At 42.5% G+C, this 15,564-nt stretch overlaps 1 long non-coding RNA gene across 1 annotated transcript; it reads right to left on the bottom strand.

The window, feature by feature from the left end:
* Positions 1–6,340: 6,340 nt before the first annotated feature.
* Positions 6,341–11,334, bottom strand: LOC120536300. The gene is made up of 3 exons (XR_005635097.1): positions 11,157–11,334; positions 9,774–10,108; positions 6,341–6,695 (listed from the first exon to the last, which is right to left on the bottom strand). It is a non-coding gene; the product is annotated as an uncharacterized LOC120536300 (long non-coding RNA).
* Positions 11,335–15,564: the final 4,230 nt, after the last annotated feature.

Here is a 15,564-nt window from a genome sequence, read left to right as displayed (position 1 = left end):
TATATATACTGCTCAGAAAATTAAAGGACCACTTTGAAAACACATCAGATCTCAATGGGCAAAAAAATGCTGCTAGATCTCTCTACTGCTATGGACTAATATGGTGATGTGTGAGGAACGAAAGGATGGAAATGAAAATGATCAACAGAGGGACACCCCGAAAATCAAAGGAAAAAATTGAGGCGGCAGGTAGGAAGACGAGTCCACTTTGCCGAAATTTCATTGCAGCAACTCACAATCGTACTCCGTGGTTTGAATGAGCCCAAACCCCAACCCCCCACAATGCCTGACGACGTCCTCGTGAGACGACGGATGATGTCCTGGGGGATCTCCTCCCAGATCTGGACGAGGGCATCACTGAGCTCTTGGACAGGTTGAGGTGTCGGGTGGACCCAAACATAATGTCCCACCCAGAGGTGTTCTATTGGATTGAGGTCAGGCGAGTGAGCGTGGCATTGGGGGTTGCAGTCAATGGTATCAATTCCTTCATCCTCTCACCACATGAGGCCGGGCATTGTTGTGCACCAGGAGGAACCAGCATAGGGTCTGACGATGTGTCCAAGGATTTTGTCCCAATTCCTAATGGCAGTCAAGGTGCCCACCGTTGTCTAGCCCGTAGAGGTCTGTGTCCCTCCGTGGATATGCCTCCCCAGACCATCACTGACCCACCACCACACCGGTCATGCTGAACGATGTTACAGGCAGCATAACATAATGTTCTCCACAGCTTCTCCAGACCATTTCATGTCTGTCACAAACTCTCATCTGTAAAAAGCACAGGGTGCCAGTGGTGGACCTGCCAATTCTGGTATTCTATGGCAAATGTCCACGATGCCCACTAGAGGACGTCAGGCCCTCAGGCCACCCTCTTGAAATCTGTTTCTGATTGTTTGGTCAGAGACATTCACACCAGTGGCCTGCCTGCCTGCTGGAGGTCATTTTGTAGGCTCTGCCAGTGCTCATCCTGGTCCTGCTTGCCCAAAGGAGCAGATAGCGGTGGGTCCTGCTGATGGTTTAAGGACCTTCTACGAGGGGCCCTGTCCAGCTCTCCTAGAGGAACTGCCTGTCTGTCTCCTGGAATCTCCTCCATACCCTTGAGACTGTGCTGGGAGACACAGCAGACCTTCTGGCAATGCCACGTGATACTAATGTGCCATCCTGGAGAAGTTGGACTACCTGTGCCACCTCTGCAGGGTCCAGGTATGGCCTCATGCTACCAGTAGTGACACTGTCCGTAGCCAAATGCAAAACGGAGTGACAAAACAGATGAGGAGGGAAAAATGTCAGTGGCCTTCCTGTTAACCCATTCATTCCTGTTTTGGGGGTTCGTCTCAGTGTTGCCCCTCTAGTGCACCAAAGCAACTGGAACTGATGAATGAGCCCCTCTGCTACTTCACTGAGCAGATCAACAGCCCACAAGTGTCACTGACTTGATGCGACACTCTCATTAAAAAGGGTGCCTTTCATTTTTCTGAGCAGTTTATATATGTATATATTACAGTTGTGTTTGAAAGTTTGTGAACCCCTTAGAATTTTCTAGATTTCTGCATAATATGACCTAAAACATCATCAGATTGTCACTCAAGTCATAAAAGTAGATAAAGAGAAACCAGTTAAACAAACGAGACACAAATATTATACTTGGTCATTTATTTATTAAGGAAAATGATCGAATATTACATATCTGTGAGTGGCAAAAGTATGTGACCCTTTGCTCTCAGTATCTGCTGTGACCCCCCAATAACTCAACTAAACGTTTCTGGTAACTTCTGATCATTCCTGCACACCGGCTTGGAGGAATTCGCCCATTCCTCCATACAGAACAGCTTCAACTCTGGGATGTTGGTGGGTTTCCTCACATGAACTGCTCGCTTCAGGTCCTTCCACAACATTTCGACTGGATTAAGGTCAGGACTTTGACTTGGCCATTCCAAAACATTAACTTTATTCTTCTTTAACGATTCTTTGGTAGAACGACTTGTGTGCTTAGGGTTGTTGTCTTGCTGCATGACCCACCTTCTCTTGAGATTCAGTTCATGGACAGATGTCCTGACATTTTCCTTTAGAATTCTCTGATATCATTCAGAATTCATTGTTCCATCACTGAAGGCAAGCCGTCCTGGCCCAGATGCAGCACAACAGGCCCAAACCATGATACTACCACCACCATGTTTCACAGATGGGATGAGGTTCTTATGCTGGAATGCAGTGTTTTCCTTTCTCCACACATAACACTTTTCATTTAAACCATAAAGTTCTATTTGGTCTCATCTGTCCACAAAACATTCTTCAATAGCCTTCTGGTTTGTCCACGTGATCTTTAGCAAACTGTTTTTTTTGGAGAGCAGTGGCTTTCTCCTTGCAACCCTGCCATGCACACCATTGTTGTTCAGTGTTCTCCTGATGGTGGACTCATGAACATGAACATCAGCCAGTGTGAGAGAGGCCTTCAGTTGCTTAGAAGTTCCCCTGGGGTCCTTTGTGACCTCACTGACTATTACACGCCTTGCTCTTGGAGTGATCTTTGTTGGTCGACCACTCCTGAGGAGGGTAACAATGGTCTTGAATTTCCTCCATTTGTACCCAATCTGTCTGACTGTGGATTGGTGGAGTCCAAACTCTTCAGAGATGGTTTTCTAACCTTTTCCAGCCTGATGAGCACCAACAACTCTTTTTGTGAGGTCCTGAGAAATCTCCTTTGTTCGTGCCATGATACACTTCCACAAACGTGTGTTATGAAGAGCAGACTTTGATAGATCCTGTTCTTTAAATAACACAGGGTGCCCACTCACACCTGACTGGCATCCCATTGACTGAAAACACCCGACACCTGACACCTCACCTTCAAACTCACTGCTAATCCGTGAGGTTCACATACTTTTGCCACTCACAAATATGTAATATTCGATCATTTTCCTTAATACATAAATGACCAAGTATAATATTTGTGTCTCGTTTGTTTAACTGGTTTCTCTTTATCTACTTTTATGACTTGAGTGACAATCTGATGATGTTTTAGGTCATATTTATGAGAAATCTAAAACAGGTGTGGCAGTAATCAGGCCTGGGGGTGGCTACGGAAATTGAACTCAGGTGTGATACACCACAGTTAGGTTATTTTTTAACAAGGGGGCAATTACTTTTTCACACAGGGTCATGTAGGTTTGTATTTTTTTTTTCTCCCTAAATAATAAAAACCATCATTTAAAAACTGCATTTTGTGTTTACTTGTGTTATATTTGACTAATGGTTAAATGTGTTTGATGATCAGAAACATTTTGTGTGACAAACATGCAAAAGAATAAGAAATCAGGAAGGGGGCAAATAGTTTTTCACACCACTGTATATATATATATTAGTACATTTTCTAAATCTAGACGTTTGAGGAAGCTAAAGTATAGTTGAACAGAGTTTTACACATATTATTTGTTATAGAATTACAGTATTATGGTTTCCTCATGTATAATATGTATATATGTTAAGAATAAATACTTATTTAAGTTGAGTAAATGCTTTATGGTTTAATGTTCTAGTAATATGCAAAAGGACGAAGGTCCAAGTCTTTAGAGTCCTGGTGCTCCCTGTTTGCGAGACATGGATGTTATCCAGTGACCTGAGACGAAGATTCGACTCCTTCATGTGTGTCTCTTCAGAGGGTCCTCGGGTACCACTGGTTTGACTTTGTGTTGCTCATAGAGTCCCGAATGAGGCACATGACCTGCATTGTCAGGGGGCGTCAGTTACGGCACTACGGCCATGTGGCACCATTACCCGAGGGTGATCCGGCTCGTAAGATCCTCATTGTCAGGGACCCAAGCGGCTGGACCATGCCAAGGAGTCACCCACGTAACACCTGGCTGCTACAGATAGAGGGTCATTTCCGGAGGGTGGGACTGGACCGCGTGTCTGCCTGGGGGGTCTCATTGTGTGGTGGGTGCGACATTGCTCTGTACCAGTGCAGGCTCCCCAACTTGACTTGACTTGACTTGTTCTTGTAATTTCCTGATATTGATGTTATCTTGAGTGTAGTGCGCCATCTACTGGATAAATAAAGTACCTGCTAATGACTAATGTGAACACTGACAAATTTAAAGAGAAAGAAACGGGGATAGCTCATCTACGTTTATTATTTTACTTAGACCATACCTTCACATTTGTATAAGTTTGGAAGAAATTAATAAATAAAATTTGGACGTCTTCATCCATCCCTGACCGGGTGTGTGTAGTGGTTGTAATTTAATCCTGAACCAACTAAATTCTTCACTACATTATGCATTGAAGGTATCTGCACAAACGTTTTGGGAAATTTTAAGTCTGAAAGCAGTCCAGAAGTAGTGAGTGCCTAAACTATGGGGAGCAATATGTCACTGCAGATTCTTACTTGGAGTTTCTTTCCCTGTAAACGTTTCATGCCAAGAGAGAGCACCACAGATGCAATGTTGGCTCTGAGGATGTTGATGGAGACGTTTAGAGAAGGCGAGAAGGAGTTGCTTTGCGTCTTTGTGGACCTGGAGAAAGCAAATGACAGGGTGACTGAGAGGAGCTGTGGTATTGGATGAGGAAGTCGGGAGTGGCAGAGAAGTATGTAAGAGTGGTCCAGGATATGTACGAGGGAAGTGTGACCGTGGTGAGGTCTGTGGTAGGAGTGACGAAGGGGGGATTACATCAGGGATCGGCTCTGAGCCCTTTCTTATTTGTAATGGTGATGGACAGGCTTACAGGCGTGATTAGACAGGAGTCCCCATGGACTGTGATGTCTGCTGATGACATTGTGATCTGTGGCGAGAGTAGGGAGCAGGTTGAGGAGACCCTGGAGAGGTGAAGATCTGCTCTAGAGAGGAGAGGAATGAAGGTCAGTAGGACCACCAAGACAGAATACATGTGTGTGAATGAGAGGGAGGTCAGTGGAGTGGTGAGGATGAGGGGAGTAGAGTTGACGAAGGTGGATGAGTTTAAATACTTGGGATCAATAGAGTAATGGGGATTATGAAAGAGAAGTGAAGAAGAGAGTGCAGGTAGGGTGGAGTGGATGGAGAAGAGTGTCGGGAGTGATTTGTGACAGACAGGTATCAGTAAGAGTGACAGGAAAGGTCTACAGGACAGTAGTGAGACCAGCTATGTTATATGGGCTGGAGATGGTGGCACAGGAGACAGAGCTGGAGGTGGCAGAGTTAAAGATACTAAGATTTGCATTGGGTGTGATGAGGATGGACAGGATTAGAAATGAGGACATTAGAGGGTCAGCTCAGGTGGGAGAGTTGAGAGACAAAGTCAGAGAGGTGAGATTGAGTTGGCTTGGAGATGTGCAGAGGAAAGATGAGGAGTATATTGGGAGAAGGATGCTAAGGATAGAGCTGCCAGGGAAGAGGAAATGATGAAGGACTAAGAGGAGGTTTATGGATGTGGTTTAGCGAGGACATGCAGGCAATGGGTGTAACAGAACAAGATGACGAGGACAGAAAGATATGGAAGAAGATGATCCACTGTGGCGACCCCTAACGGGAGCAGCCGAAAGAAGAAGATCTGAAGGATGGCACCGATTTTTACATATTACATTGTCCCTGTCACTGCGCTGGGGACATTGGGATCCCCACACAGACCCCTAATGACCTCACCAACACCACTGCCAGCAGCAATCCAAGCTTTTCCAAGATGGCCTCCCCTCCAAGTACTGGACGGGCCTGAACAGGCTTAGCTCTACTGAAGTGCAGGAGGTATGGCGACTAACTAAATAAAATACTGTGAGATGTTGGTGTTTTGGGAAAAAGAAAAATCTTCATTTTTTGCTTGACATGTGTTATCAAACCTGCTGCTATACGTCCAGGGTTTTTTTTTTTTAACCTGCCCCATGTTGTTTGGTTTCCTCTGACCCTGAAGTATAATAAGAAACAAATGATCCACGGTCAGCAGCTTCTGCACATCCTTCACATGTCAAAGCAGTGAATGAGCGTAGTGTATAATAATGGATCCTTCTTCTTGCTCTTCATCTTCTCCTACTTTTATGTGGGGTTGATGTGTTTTATTACCCCTCTGCTAACAACTTGGTCAGAGACAGACAGGTGGATGAGCCTGTGGTGTCCTAGCTGGAGGACCAACTGACAGGGAGACCACCGTTTGTGATACTGGAGGACTGTGAGACACCACAAGAAGCAGGCCTGTCTGCTTCACGCTTCACTCCCAAAGCATGTACTGTAAGTCCCACAAGCACTTCCAAAAATGCCCACTAGAGGGGGAAATCCCACCAAAAAGCCCCGGCTAAATACACAAAGGTCACATAGAATCTTTATTAAATAAAGGATTTACTATCACAAAATCAAATATAACAGCAGGAAGGGTCACTTTCAGAAATTCACAGATGATTCTGCAGTCATTTATTGATAAGGGGGATGAGACGGAGGAGAAGAGTCAGGGTGAGAACGTTGAGAATTGTCTGCAACTGAACATCAGCACAACCAAGGAACTGCTTATTGATTTTCACCCCACCAAAGAGCCTCCATGTCAGGTCATTGTTCAGGGAGTACATGTAGAGGTGGTCCGCATTAATGACAGGTTGGTCTGGTCTCAGACCATAGAGGAAGTATAGAAGAAAGGGCAGAGGAGACTCCTCTTCGTTAGGACACTGAGCTCCTTTGATGTGGGAAGTGATGTCCTTCACATCTTCTAGGACTCTGTGAAGGCCACTGTGGTGTGCTGGGCTGGTAACATCACATCAGGAGAGGACCACCAAATCAACAAGGCAAAAAAAAAGGGCAAGCAGAGTTATAGGACACACTCCGGACCACCTGAATGCTGTAGTGAATGAGAGAATTAAAACTGAGTGCAATTATGAACAACGCTGCACATCCTCTCTCTGACACAGCAAAACTGGAGACTTTCAGACAACAAATCGTTCAGCAGAAGTGGGTCAGGAAATGTGACTGGGGGGCTCCTTTATACCAACAACGGTACACCCGTATATCGCCTCACTGGGACTGGGACAGCCAAGTGTGAACTTTACTTTGTTTTCATTCTGCTTTTCTCTTTCTCTGTTTATTTATCTACCTATTAATGTGTTTATTTATTTAAAGATCTGTAAAAATCCAAATTTCCACCCTGGGGACAAATAAAGTTCTATCTGTCTATCTGTTATATAGTGCCTTTCCTATCTATCTATCTATCTATCTATCTATCTATCTATCTATCTATCTATCTATCTATCTATCTATCTATCTATCTATCTGTTATATAGTGTCTTTCCTATCTATCTATCTATCTATCTATCTATCTATCTATCTATCTATCTATCTATCTATCTATCTATCTATCTATCTGTTATATAGTGTCTTTCCTATCTATCTATCTATCTGTTATATAGTGCCTTTCATATCTATCTATCTATCTATCTACAATAACACAGCTTAAGGTTTTCTTCATCTGTGAGTGTCCCACTAGTTAACTACATTAAAGATTTCATCTTTTTTTCCTTTTTTTACATACTTGGAAGTTTTTTAAAGCACAAAGAACCAACTTCATGCCCCTCCCAAAATGAAAAGGCTCTTTGTCAAGCAGTGCCTCCATGAGGAACCACACAACTCAGTAAAGAGCTGTAAAGTGCCATTAAAGAACCAGCATTTTTTTAAGGGTGTATCACACCAGGTGTCCATGGGCTGAAAGCACCAAGGGTGGGGGGTTTGGGGGGACAACCCCCAACACTAAAAACAATCAAACCCCACCTAAATGAATTGATCAAGCCCACTGCGGGCTAAAATCGTCTTTGGGGACCAGCTTAATGAATTAAGACACAGAATGTCCAACATGGGTCCGTGTTCAGACCCCCTCGACTTCTAGATTCAGCAGCTTTGCTGGACAGCCAATTGGATTGCAATGTTTTGTCACCTGGCTTACCTGACTTGAGTCAGACCCCCCCACTACCCTCCCAGTCTTGACCATAGTGTAACCAGGTGTTATCACTGAGATATAATATAAAGTGACAACCTCCTCAATACAGCAACTAGATATTGCTTTCTGTTATACAAAAAGTCGCAAAGAATTTAACTATGTAATAAATGTCCTCATAGTACTTGCAAAACACTTTGAGGCAGTAACAGAATTCATTTCTTGATGACCTTAATTCTTTTATATACTCTATCAATAAACAATAAAAAGTGTAAGGCAATTAAAGTACTTAATTTGTTGTCCAAATATAATTTTTTAATATGTATATATATATACAGTTTGTCTATGTTATGTAAAGTTATGACCATATTCCCCTGGCATTATGTTATTCTCTGAATATTTTGTATTATTTGCATATTTACAATGTATAAATGGTACATTGGATAATAATCTATTGCATAATTATAAAAAAAATAGTTTATTGCGAGAGCCCGGAATAACAATGACTGTAACGGGGAGGTGTGTTCACCACTCAATCATTTCCGACTTCAAAGATTCGCTGAAGTCGAGTTTGATTGACATTTATCCCGCCCCCCCACCAACACAGATCCTCCCATAATTTCTCCAGGCTGCGGTAGTAGCGTGTTGCGCTGTGTTAACCATTATGGATGCAATGAAAAGTTAAGGAAGATGACACCTTTTATTGGCTAACTACACTGAAAAAAATGGCATGTCAGATTAAAATAAAAAAAATGTGTACATGGGTTGCACATTATAAAATTGTTTTTATCAAAAAAATTTAATTATGCTTAATGCACTAAATTATTATATTCTGAAACATATCTGTATATAAAATGAATGAAACTTTTTCATTCTCTGTTAAATTAATTATGTTATGTTAAATAAATATGGCTCATGTCAATATAGCAACTCCACGGATGCAGGGAGGACCCGGGTCTTCTTACTGCGAGGCAGCAGCGATACCACTGCGCCACCGTGCCGGCCTTGTTGAAACATTAAAAGAGAATACAAGAAAAAACGCAAAACGGAGTAACGTTAGTCTGTGTGATTTAGCATTTTAAATGAAAATCTGAATATTTTTCGGTGTGTGTGTGTTTTTTTTAACTTTTATTTCACTAACCTTTTGCTCTTAACCAGCGACAATAACTCAAACGAACAGCCCGTTGCTTCTTTGAAAGTCACGTGACTTTACCGCCAAGTTATCCGACCTCCGGTGACGGTGACTCCGCTCGGTGCGTATTAATTTCCGATGAGGACTAAATTGACTTCTACCTAAATGACTGAAATTAGTATATTGCACATCCCACAAGATTCAATAAATTAAACATGATCGAGTTATGTTCAAAAGTGGAACATAAACAATACATGTAATGTAAAGTAAATCCATTCCTGTACATCCCTTTTTTTTCAGTGTAAACACCAATACCCTTATCTGGAGCTGTGGGGGTCTGCAGCTTGAGTCGACTGGGGTTCTGTCCGCCCCCAACTTTGTTTAACGTACGATCACGTTTGATCAAGGAGCTTAAGTCACCCAGGTGTCTGTGGGGGTCTTAATCCGGTCTTGGTTACCGCACTGAGTGAATGGTGACGCCACTGTTTGGTGTAGTGACACTAGGATGCTTCTGGACCCCTCAGAATGTAGTTGATTTACAAATCCAACGTTCTATATCTCGTTCCAGGGCGATTTTTTGTTTTTTAGTCATTATTTTGTCCGACTCCTGCGGCCTTAAATACACGTGAGCCCACCTAAGGCGGCACGCTCCACCATTCGTTTACTTTGTAGCTTTCTCACAATGTGAGCCCCGCAGGTCTTCTAATCTTTGACAAAGGACCACTCCCAGGGCAGGACCCCACCCCGATCACTACCTATAACTCACCCTACGCAGTTTAAAAGGGGATCGTCTTTGTCGCCGGCACCCAGCGGAGCTCTCGGCGATTTCAATTCTGAGGGCTAACGACATCTGTCGTCTCTGACGTCTCAACTTTTTGGCACAATCCATCCTTCCTGTTTCACTCCATTCACTTCTTTATGTAGCCGCAGGACCACTGGACGCCTTAGGGCTCTGAATAGAGAAGAGCAGCAGAGAAGGTAAGCTTACTGATGGAAAGTCGTCATCGCCGCTTTATTGGGTTTTTGTTGTCTACGTGTAGAGAGCATTGCTTGATAAAAGGACCGCTTCATTCTGAGGTGGGCTATTTGCATATGAAACTTCTGTGGAGAAAGCAGAACAACTCATTAATGTGCTGTCGGCAACCTAGCAGGGCACAACGAATAAAGAAAACCGGGACGAGAGTCCTTGCAAAAAGTGTCCGCCCATTATTATCTATTCATCCATCCATTATCCAACCCGCTATACCCAGTGACTAATTGGCTATAACTATTTCAAGAAGGGATTATACTGGTGAGCGTTTTCAGGCGATGGACTATGTTTTCAAAGAAGTACAGGTTACGGAATTAGACCCTGAAGAGGGATCCTCTTAGAAGCATCTCAGATATATATATATAGGAGAATATCCATCCCGCGGGTCACGTGGGTCTGCTGGAGCCAATCCCAGCCAACACAGGGAACAAACCCCGGGCAGGGTGCCAGTCCACCACAGGGCACACACACACCAAGCACAATTTAGAATCACCAATGCACCTAACCTGCATGTCTTTGGACTGTGGGAGGAAACCACAGACACGGGGAGAACATGCAAACTCCACGCAGGGAGGACCCGGGAACCGAACCCAGATCTCCTAACTGCGAGGCAGCAGCGCTACCTACTGCGCCACCGTGCCATTCCAAAATTGGAACACCCCCAAAAGACTGGCTTATTCACTATTCAGTTGGCAGCCTGCACATTGACAACTGGTTATGTTTCATATCTCATTCTTTACACACAGACACACACAGGTGAGGCGCATATTCGGCTAAGAAAGAACGGCGAGAAAGAGCGGGGAGAGCGCATTTGCTCCTCATCCTCTAAATTTGTGTTCTAAATTTGCCGTTACAATTCCACAATTCAAACTCAATACGAATGAAATTATAGAGTGGTGTACAAAAAAAACGGATTGCAATTTTGACCTTAATTGAAATATTTTTTAAACCTTTTCATTCTGATGCTTTAAGTAATCTTAATAGAGACTAAAAGGGTAACAAGAAAATCAAAGGAATATTTTATTTAAGGACAAAATTTAGTTTCTAAATATTGGATTGTTTTTTTTTTCTTAGTCTGATTCTATTTTTTATAAAACTGAAAACCGTTTATGGTTTTACCTTTATTTGTAAATGAAGTCCATGCGCCGATCCATCCCCACGAAAATCTCAGTCACTTTCTTGTAAAAGTCCTCCTTAATGTCCTTTAGTTTTAAAAATCTTAATCTTCTATTTTGGCAGTGAGTCGGAACAAAAAGTAAAAATAAAGGTAGAGCTGCAGTGCGCTTGACCTTCTGAAGTCGCTAACTTATCGGCGCCTCTGCGTAGAAGAACAACAGCAACGAGCACCTGCGCCCCCTTCAGGGCAGCACGGTACTGTCTGCCTCTCCCTGTGCCTTTTCACTGCGGTTTTATGTCCGATCCATCCATCCATCCATTATCCAACCCGCTATATCCTAACTACAGGGTCACGGGGGTCTGCTGGAGCCAATCCCAGCCAACACAGGGCGCAAGGCAGGAAACAAACCCCGGGTAGGGCGCCAGCCCACCGCAGAACACTAAATATGTCACACACATTCATTACAGGTATTAGCCAGCCTGTGGAAAGTCAGGGTGTATAATAAACGTGTCTGCTAACCTCATATTGGCGACATGCAGAGAGACAGCGACAGGCACGCGCATCAACAACCCCTTGAGTGAAGGAGGCGAGGCTCTTCGCTACCGCACATCGCGTTTCTCCCCTGTTATATGAACAGGAAATGCGCCAATTCAGTGATTTTGATCAAAATTATTGGAATCATACAGAAAAGAAATTTATAGCACAGACCATTTGACACATTTATTTTATTAGTTTTTACTTTTCATGATGAATCATCTGCCTCTCCTGACCGCACGTCCATATTATTATTATTATTATTGCACGTATTATTATTATTATTATTATTAATGCCATGTCAGATTAAAATAAAAATGTACATCGGTTGCACATAATAAAATTGTTTTTATCAAAAATAATTGAATTATGCTTAATGCACTAAATTAATACATCCTGAAACATATTTGTATATAAAATGAATGAAACTTTTTCATTCTCTGTTAAATTAATTATATCATGTTAAATGAAAATGTCAATAAGGCATAATATTTTAACAATCGTTTTATAAGCTTTTTAAAAAATGCACCTCAACCACTTACTTAGCTATAACCTTTTTAGGTTGTCAAATATACTCGTTTCAGTATCATTTTATAGCCCGTGTTCAGAGTTATTAATTAGAAATAAACAGGTTTGCTTATACACAAACTACTTTTGTTTGATAAAAACAACACAAACTAACAAAAATACAAAAGATTCGTGTTCAAAACCTGAAATGTATACAGTTGTACAAGAAGACTGCGTCTTTGGCTGTGCCAGAATGCCATAACCAATGTTTAACTAAATATGAACACCAAATGCACTTTGGAAGGAGTGTTCTATTATAAAATACATTTATTTATATTTAAAGTACCTGTATATATTATAGAATAAATGTTAAATATTAGTAAAATATAAAGTGCAAAAATTGCTGCTTGGCATCTTCTTTCACAATTTTTTTTTGTCAAACGTGCAAATTCGGCAACTGAAATGTATTGTATTCGGGTGTATTATTTATTTGTCTGTATTAATAGTATTTATCTCGTTGAGCAATGTTATGTTAATACTAATGAACAGCAATGCTGATAGTTGACCCGTAAAGAAAGTCAGAACTTTAAGTACGTAAACGTACCTGCACTAACTAAGCGAGTAAATAGAGACAACTTAATAATACATTTACTAACTTGTGACGGTACTTAGTGGGCATTGTATGATAAAACATTTAAAGTGAATACAAGGAAAAAAAAACGCAAATCGGAGTAACGTTAGTCTTTGTGATTAAGTGTTTTAAATGAAATTTTGAATATTTCTCGTTCTTTTTTAATTTTACGCTCTTTTGCTCTTAACCGGCGACACCAACTCAAACCCAAAACCCATTGTTGCTGCCTTGAAAGTCACGTGACTTAACACGTGACCTCCACAGTCGGAGCGGAAACACGTGACCTCCACAGTCGGCGGAGACCGCCTTCAAGCATTCACGCATGCGTTAAACAGATTGGGCAGCACCGTAAAGTGTGTGATGACGTAGCCTTTCAATACGCACGCGCACGCAGATCGGGCCGGCAACGAGAGCAAGCGGTGAGTATTCATTTCCGGTGAGGACTAAATAGAACTACTGTATTTTGACTTCTACCTAAATGACTGAAATTAGTATATTGCACATCTCACAAGATTCAATAAACTAAACATGATCTAGTTATGTTTAAAAAGTGGAACATAAACAATACATGTAATATAAATACATTTTTGTAAATGTAACAACCTGCCATTTCCCTTTTTCAGGGTACCCAAGAAATTTACATTATTTTCGAGATACACTTTTTATTTATTTATTTATTTTCCCCAAAAGGAGCACAGGCAGGTGAAGTGACTTGCTCAGGGTCCCACAGTGTCTGCAGCTGGATCTGAAGTCCAGCACCTTAACCAGTGCACCACACTGCCTACACACCCTTAAAACACAAAAGTGCTAAAATGGCACTTTACTGGGATGTGAGGTTTATTGTGGAACTTTTTGTTGACCAAGGACCATTTAGGGGTGGTGCAGTGGGTAGCGCTACCACCTCGCAGTTAGGAGACCTGGGTTCGCTTCCCGGGTCCTCCCTGCGTGGAGTTTGCATGTTCTCCCCGTGTCTGCATGGGTTTCCTCCCACAGTCCAAAGACATGCAGGTTAGGTGCATTGGTGATCCGAAATTGTCCCTAGTGTGGGTATGTGTGTGTGCTCTGTGGTGGGCTGGCACCCTGCCCGGGGTTTGTTTCCTGCCTTGCACGCTGGGATTGGCTCCTGCGGACCCCTGTGACCCTATAGTAAGGATATAGTGGGTTGGATGATAGATGGATGGAAGAACCATTTAATGCTAGGAAAGGGGTCTTTGCTTGTATTTCTTTGGTTAATTTGGGCTTTGAAAAGGTCCCTAATGTGTGGACAAAAACAGAAATCTTTACTGTATAGTAGACGACCTAGCAGAATACTGGCAGATCAAGAAAAGCTGAACTTAGCCTGTGCTATGGAATGCAGGAAGAGTCCTTTAAAAATCAGGAACCCATTGGCATTCCATAATAATAATAATAATAATAATAGTAATGCATTTTATTTATATAGCACCTTTTGCATGCTCGAGGCACTTTATAGAGTCTCAACAGCAGGGTATATATAACATTGGATACAAATATTTTTTGCACAGAACACTACAACAGGTAAATACAGGACATGCAAAGCATTAAATAGAATAAAAGATGCACAGTGGCACAGAGGTAGTGTTGCTGCCTCTCAGTAAGAAGACCAATATATAAACGTCTACAACTGGAAGTGTGTGTGTCTGTCTGTCCGGCCCAGAAGTGCGAGGTTACAGCATGAAGCTCAAAGAAATCGACTCCATCGCCAAAGTGAAACTGCCGAGAAAAGAGAAACTCGCTTAGCCACTGATACACAAGAGAGGCGAGCGCGTCGGCAAAACAAAACCTCCGAGCAGAGAGAACCTGTTTACGGCGCAGGCTTACACAGCTAGTGTATATATATATATATATATATATATAACTCGTATATATATATGTATATAATGTATATCTCACCTCGTATATGTATATGTATTGTGGAGGATTGCCGGCTTTTGGTTCCGGTCCTCACCCCCAGGCCACCAGGAGGAGCTCTCCCGACAGCAGGATTGTGACCCGAGGTCCAGCAGGGCCTCATGGACTTTGTAGTGTTTATACACAGCCCCGCTGGATAACTTGGGGGCCACCAGAAGTCGCTGTAAGGGGGCTTGTGGGCTCTTTTGTGTCTTATGACCCGGGAGTACGTCACGGTCACGTGACTGGAAGGAATGACGTGCTCCCGGGGTGAAGGAAAGGACTGTTTGCCCTGACCCAGAAGGAATAAGGAACTGTGGTCTGATTGGACAGGAACGCCTCCGGGTCAGGGGCTATAAAAGGACTAGAAGCCAGTCCAGACACTGAGCTGAGCTGGGAGGAAGGGTGGCTAAGTGTCTGGGAGCTGGAGGACTGGTTAAGAGAGTTGATAATTTATGAGTAGTGCGGAAGGTGCTTGGTGCACATTTGTGTTAAAAAATAAAGAGTCTGGGACTTTTATCCAGTGTCTTGCGTGGTACCTGAGGGTTCAAGGGAGCACTAGCGCCCCCTACTGCCACAGTACGTACAACGGCAGTTCTCAACCTGTGGGGCATAGTAACAAAAAAGGGCGTGCGAAGATGTGAAAAAAAGAAAACAAGAATCGAAAATGTGAAAAATACATCTATTGAAACCAAAACAAATGAACTTAAACTACATTCTGATACTAGAACAATAAATATAGAGTTAGATAAATGTCGATAAAAGTTAAGAAGGTATAATAAAACTTGTAGCGGTGTATCGGCAGCAAAAAATATAGGAATACATTTTAT

The sequence above is a fragment of the Polypterus senegalus genome, chromosome 10 (genome assembly GCF_016835505.1).
Source record: "Polypterus senegalus isolate Bchr_013 chromosome 10, ASM1683550v1, whole genome shotgun sequence".
Lineage (NCBI taxonomy): Eukaryota > Metazoa > Chordata > Cladistia > Polypteriformes > Polypteridae > Polypterus > Polypterus senegalus.
The sequence above is the reverse complement of the archived record's forward strand: the minus strand, read 5'-3'. Positions and strand labels throughout refer to the sequence as shown.